This window comes from Suricata suricatta, chromosome 5, assembly GCF_006229205.1.
Source record: "Suricata suricatta isolate VVHF042 chromosome 5, meerkat_22Aug2017_6uvM2_HiC, whole genome shotgun sequence".
Taxonomy (NCBI): domain Eukaryota; kingdom Metazoa; phylum Chordata; class Mammalia; order Carnivora; family Herpestidae; genus Suricata; species Suricata suricatta.
This window is the reverse complement of record NC_043704.1, coordinates 109007400-109014903: the sequence shown is the minus strand read 5'-3', so window position 1 is coordinate 109014903 and position 7504 is coordinate 109007400.

Below are 7504 nucleotides of genomic sequence, written 5' to 3'. Positions count from 1 at the left end.
TCATGTGCTTATTGTCCTATATTTAAGACTTAGGTTGTTGCATTTAATATTTTGAGGTATATAACACTGCAATTAATAATTATTCACCTGCCATATTGTATTCTTTTTTTTTTAATGTTTTTTATTTATTTTTGAAAGACAGAGAGAGACAGTGGAAGCAGGGGAGGGTCAGAGATAGAGGGAGACACAGAATCTGAAGCAGGCTCCAGGCTCTGAGCTAGCTATCAGCACAGAGCCCGATGTGGGGCTCGAACCCATGAACCGTGATATCATGACCTGAGCTGAAGCTGGATGCTTAACGGACTGAGCCACCCAGGCACCCCATGCCATATTGTATTCTTGAGCAAAATACTAGAACATAATATGTATATAGGTCATTATATTCATATTGCTTTCCAAAACTTTAAAATGATTTACAATCCCCTGGAGTATTTGGGCAATCAGGATCATTACAAACTCATCTATATGGAATATAAAGATTTTGTCTTTAAATTTTTTAATGTTTATTTATATAAACTTTTAAGGTTTTTTATGTTTATTTATTTTTGAGAGAGAGACAGAGCACACATGGGGAAGGGGCAGAGAGAGAGGGAGACAGAATCATAGCTGAATCCAGGATCTTAGCTGTCAGCACAGAGCCCAACATGGAGTTCAGACTCACAAACCACAGTATTATGACCTGAGCCAAAGTCTGACTCTTAACCAACTGAGCCACCCAGGTGCCCCAAGATTTTTTTTCCCCTTAAATAGAATAGAGGGTGCTGATGAGGGTACTTTGCCTTGCAAATGGTAGAAACCAACTTAAAGCCCCTTAAAACCCAAAAGAGAATTTTCTTGTGTGACTAAAGAAGTTCAGAGGTTATTTGAATTTGGGCAGTGATAAATCTGGGTCCTCAAATAATGTACAGGATTGGATTTCTCATTCTCCAGAGTTCATCATTTCATGCTTCCTGATTGGATTTATTCTTGGGCAGGGTCATTTATCCTCTACTGTAGATTTTTTCACAATCCCAGCCAATGATGAGGTTTCATTCTGATTGGCTCCAGCTGAATGCATCAGTGTGGCTTTTGCTGCTAACATTTGGAATTTTCTCATGCCTCTTCTGGATTCAGGTTTGAGGTTATCATACCAGAAGGACAAAGATTCAGAATGGCAGGGAAAGGGAGCTCTGGAGACATGCCAGGCTATCAAAAACCAGGTCTGCAACATAGATTTAACATGATATTTAACTTTCTTTCAACATGCATTCATGTTAATGTTCTTATATTGTTTTCACACAATGGTAAGGGTGTTGACATAGCAATACATATGTCATTATTTTTGAAAATTCATTTATGTAACTAGGATACCATAGAATATTAACAGAAAGAAAAAGAAATGATTTTAAGAATCAGACCTTTGTTTTTTTAAGAAATATATAGATACTCTTTTGTTTGATATTTGCAGGTCAGGCTTTGGCTCAAATGCTTATTTGTCAAATTTGAAATGGAGACTATCCTACTGTTCTGTGAGATGGTTCTTTGGAACAAATTGTGCTTCCACTAGCCATGTCTCTGTTGAATTTCAGGAAGGGGGAATATTCAGCAGCTCCCAAGAATGTTGCTTTTTAATTTGTTAGTGGTTTACTACAAAGATAAGCCACAACTTTAAACAGTTCACCACCATAATTTTAAACTTTGTAAACCAAACCAGTAGTGATATATAACTGGAGTTGTTTCAGTAATGCTGGAAATGATTAATCATTTATTCAAGGTGATAGGGTGTAACACTCAGGCCTAAACTCTGCTCATCTGTAGGGAGGATGAGAAAACATCCCCTTGAACCAGCTTGTCATTTATATGATGTATACAGGGACCGAAGCAGAAAGATGGGGTTAAGTTCAATTCTGAAAGCAGTGCATATATGTTGTGATCTAAAATGTGATAAGGTCAAGATTATGTCAAATTTTATCTATAGTGATACTGAAACATTTGGTCACATAAAAATATGGTATACCAAGTTTTATATTTGCTTCTTTTTGTTTTCATCTATTAAAATTTATGTGATCTCTGATAGCAACATGCCATGTTCCTATGATACAGAAGGTGCATTTTAATGTGCCATATTAACAAGAATACTGCCTAGGAAGGTTTTTTTTTGTTTTGTTTTCTTTAGTGTTGACAAATTGAAGTCATTTGGTAAGACAAAAGTGGAAACACAGCAAGGTAGAAAACATTTATAATTATGACAGTGTACAATATTTTGAGATGATGAATCTGTATTAATTTTTTATATAGGCTGAAAATACCTGATGAAATATATCTGCTACAAATAAATATACAATCACATGTGTAGATTGATATTATTAAAAATTGATGTTCATAATAATTTGGCTTTTAACTTTAACTCATAAAGTTTACTTTTAATTCATTATATATTAAAAGTAGTCCAGACACTAAAAAATATACAAATAATGTTGGCATTCATTTCCCTAAGAATGAAGACATTCTTCACACTTAGCATTTTTAAAAATATTTTTGCAACTATTGATTAGATACAGACAAATTCTCATTGCCTGTTAATTTCTAGACCTTCAAATCATTGGGCCTTTCTACACTATCTGTCCTTGCAAATGTCCCTCATGTCCCATAGTGGACATAATATTTATAGATGACCTCTACATTTCTGTAATTCTAATATGGGTTCATTCTTGCAAGTTGTGTTTTCTTTAATTTATTCTTAAATAAGAGCTAGTACTTACTGAGTATTTCTATATGCCACTATTCTTCCAAGCAGTTTACCTGGAGGTTGCCACTATTTTATAAATAAGTAAGCCAAGTCAAGGAAGGTTAAGTGTCTTGCTTACAAACACATAGGTCAAAAGTAAAGGCATTCTAGGTATGGGTGCAACACTATATGAACTCTTATGAAGCCTTATGTAACCTTAAGAGTAGAATTTCTCTCCTTCGTAAGAGTTAAAATGCTCACCTATAGTGATACCACAGAGTGATCAAAGAGCTGTTGAGGTAGCTAAAGCTTTTTTTCTAGGAGAGCAATTAGTGAACTTTGAAGGAGATGCCAGGAAGTAGTGAAGTTTTGACTAAAATTTCCCATAAAACATGAAAACCTTAGAAATTTGTCAACAACTGTCTTTCTAAAAGCCAAAGCCAAATTAATTTGTTATTTTTAAACTCAACGGTATTAAATCTTACAAAAGCCTTCAAAAATTTCTCCTAGCATGGTTCTTACTGTGCTGAAGAATCACACAGATGTTATCAAATTTTCTCTATCTCTCATTCTCTCTCTCTGGTGGTATGAAATACAATGGCTACTGGTGAGCCCAATTTGGTGTCATTGCCTTGATTTGTTCTAAAGTACTAGTACAAAAGTTTCCCCCCCAATTTTTTTGGGTATCTTCAGTTTAAATGTTGATATAATGAAAAGGCAAATAATGTTTTAGTATTATTATAAAAATAGTTTTGGCTTCATGGAGGCCCTGAAAGGGTCTCAGAGATTTCCAAGGCTTTGCAGATCTCACTTTGAGATTCATTGATCTAAAGGAATATTGTTTATATAGTACACATCACAGATATTTTATATCAATTAATGTAAGTAAACAATAGTGTCTACTTTTCTGCCATTCACTTATTGTCATAGAATATCTACATTCAAAGCCATATACATCTCTGGAAGAAGTACTTCGAATAACTATCCAGTTATATACTGGAAATCTTTTCTTAATATGAAGAAGAGTACATTAAAAAAATCTTTTCATTATCTGTATGATCTTGAGCAAGTTACTCATTGCTCTGGGGCTTATGAGGCAGTTGGCTTAAATTAGAGATTGACAGTCAGGGAAATACTGCCTCCCTAGGGGTTGTGCAAATATAAATTGTGACATTTTCTTCTGAATTTGTTGTTGCAGTTGGGAAGGGGGAACGCTGGCATTCAGCACCCCAGGGTCAGGGTTGCTAAATCACTTCCCAGCCTGTAAGTCCTGCTTAAGTCCCAAATGCCAATAATGATAATACCATCTTTGAGAGAAACACTGTAGCTTTCTATAGTCAGATGGCAAGCGCCATCCAAGAGGAAGGCATTCCAAGAGGAATACCTTTCAAGGAACAGTAGTGCTGTGTCAAAGGGGAAAGGAAATGACAACTTACTGCTAGAGGGATATGTGCTAAAGAGATGAGCCTGAGCTCTCTCTCTGGTAGAAGAGTTGATGATGGAGGGAGGAGAGATTAATGGCATTTGTGAGAACATCAGGCCTTCCTTGTCTCTTACCTTCCCTACCTCATACCCAAGCTCTGAGTAGTATATCATCATGACAAAATCCATTTTCAAACTTTTATTTATAATGTGATAATATAACAGTATTAAATGTTCCAGAAGATATTGTACTTATGTTTCTTTATCATGCAATAGAATGTAGTGTGAATAAAGTTCTGGAACAAATAAAACTTGTTTATTTTCATATACTGACATAGACAATCAATAAAAAAGTTAAGTTTGCTGTTTTCATATTCATTGAATTTTAATTATTCATTTACTTATTTATCTTAAAACAATCCCTACTGTTTTGAAATTGGCAATTCTTAAAAATTTTTTTAAACTTACATCTAAGATAGTTATTATATTCCAAAAAAGTGAACAGACTTACTTAAAATCACATTCTTAGTGGCCGAATGAAATTGCTTACCAATAACAGCAGATAACTGGAGTTTAATAGAGTATGGCTGGACCAGATATTTTGGAATTAATCAGCATTTTAACATTTGAGTCACATAATGCTTTTTAATCATTAAGAACTTATATGAGTGAAGTTCAAGTTTTGTTGTTGATGGTTTTTAGTTTTCAGTGTCTTATAAAGCCCAGCTTCTTAAGTTGAAGTGACTATCAGAAGGAATTATTAATTAAAGCAAGAGGTGTTAATATTTTATACAACTCTTAATCTATCTTTCCTTTTTCCTTCCTTTTTTTTTTTGTTTTGTGCGTTGTCTAGGAGCTTAAACTCCAGCCTCTTTTCTGCTCTAGTATTTTGTATTCAACACTCCTAAGACATTATTTACTAATGGATAGAGTAAGGCCAAAGCTAACTACCCTCTTACTTTCTGTTTCTTTGGTTGCCTTAGTAAAATAAGTGATTGAGGAAAAAGTTTTACCAGAAACTTTGGCATAATGATTATCATTTCTACTTATCTAGTATTCAGTACTTTAGATCATGCCCCTCTTACTCTTCATTTTATTAGTTATAAGAAACTGACCAGTTCATTTTGTTTTTGAAATCAGAACAAGTAGATTATAATCCTAGCTCTGTTTTCATCAGCTCACTGATGTGGGAAAGTTTCTTAAGCTGGGACTTCGTTTCTTCATTATAAAAATAAGTAATGATGTATATTACACAATTATTATAAAGATTAAATTATTTTCAACTTATAAATTGCAATGCAGAATGCCTGGCAGAAAGTTGATACTTAATAAAAACTGTTCTCCTTTCTTTAGTTCTTCCTTAAAAAAGTAAAACTTATAAACAAACACAAAAATTATGGATATGTACTTATTTTAGGTTATTTTTACTTTGCTTCACCCCAGTTTTGATCTAGGGTTCAATTCCTTTTGAGATCTGTTTTTAAATTTTGGTAGAGGCTTTCATAGATTTGACATTTGGGTCTAGGTAATAACTACCGATGTTGTCCCTCTTCTGAGGGGGAAAAGCTGTGGATGGAGAGTGTTTTTGAAAGAGGAGATGTAATTAAGGCAGCTCTGTAACTATCTGGAACTTCACGCAGCATAACAGGGCTCCTGGGAAATACTTGCTAAACAATGTGCATATCCCATGTCTGCTGTTCTTTGCATGGGCATCTCTGAGTGTGTTCATGGGCAGGGAAAGCCTCTTTTTAGGGTTTGGCTCAGCATTGGACATTTTTTATTAATATATTTTTATGTGACTATAAATTATAAACATAGAATGATAAAACACAAGTGAGAACAAATAAGAGTTTAAAAATAATCTATAGTCACAGATCTTAGTGTTATAATTTTTAACATAGACATATTTTTTGAGCAAAAAACAGGACCTGAAGTTTAACATCATATCCCCCGAACTGACTCCTTTTAGGACAAATATATGAGAGCTGGCCACATTAAATCCACATTTTGAAAATCACGTTTTAATTTTCATGAGACAAAAATTTTTTGTCAGATAGTTCAGGATGACAATTTGGGCAGTTTTAAGGTAAGCAGAATTCTTGAGAACCCTAGATTTTCAAAGGATTGACTACTGTTTTTAATAAGCAGTAACATTTAACAGTATCTTATTTATAATTTCTTCAAATCCATATTAATACTATTTACTAAACTATTAATTTTATGAATTATGAAATTGCCTAATACTTTGAGCCTATTTATTTGGAGGGCTGGTTTTAGCTTGCAATCAGTCTTAAACTTGAAGTCTAGAATCCCTCCACCATAGAAAGGAAACAGAAGGCAACGGCGGGGGGTGGGGAGGGACAGACATTAAGCCTTCACTTGCTCGACTCCCAGTTTTTAGCACAAAATCTCCGTCTAAACAAGTGGTGTCGACTCTTTCTTTCACCTGCTTGTGAATGTGAAGACAGATGGGACCACACCAGGTCAACCTGGTATTGGTTTCGGGCATCTCACTTCAAAGGTGATTGGGATTCACCAACTGTCTCAGAGATGTGTGAAAACTTTGCTCTAAGGAACTCTGTGGCCAATAATAGGTTGAGTTTGAGAGCATTGCTTTGCAAGTTCATGAAGACTTCCCAGGGCAGTAAGAGTCTGAGCTGTGACTCCAGCCCTCTCAACTAGCATTTGTAACCATTCTTTTAAATCCTGCTGTCAACATTTAAATATCACCTATAGTTTTTCTAACAATAGTAAATTATGAGAAGGAAAATCTTGCCTTTGACTTTTCAACAACACATATTCACCTTTAAAATTCTAAATTTGGTTCCACCCTGGTAAGGTCTGCTTGGTTGATGGGCTAAAAACTTGCACCTCTTCACATATTGATTTCCACAACAATTGAATGCTTGTTGGTGTTAATGCGTATGGATACACGAGATTCAAAGAAGAGGTAAAGGCTTAATTAGCATTTATTGCACTAATGCTGTGACTTAAAATTGGCATGGAGCTCCTCTTAAAAGTTTCCTACAATGGTAGCTATTTAAGGAAGGCATACAGGTCTATAATTCTATGCACTAGGCTTAACATTAAATTTTCATTACTTTCTAATGCCAATATTTACTGTTTTTGTAATTAAATCCAGTTTTCACTTCCCATCCAAGCCAGGCAATCAAGCCAGGCAACTTTAGCCTTAAGCAGTTGGTAGTGCTTAAGAAGAATTGATTCAGTATCTAATGGATAGTGGATATCTGTCACAACACAGCATTTTATATACTGTTAAGTGAAACTACAATACAATCTAAGTTAATTTTGGGAGTGTTTGCTGTATAATTGGATTTAATGAAATGTTTAGAGGTGCAGTAGGCATGACTTTGA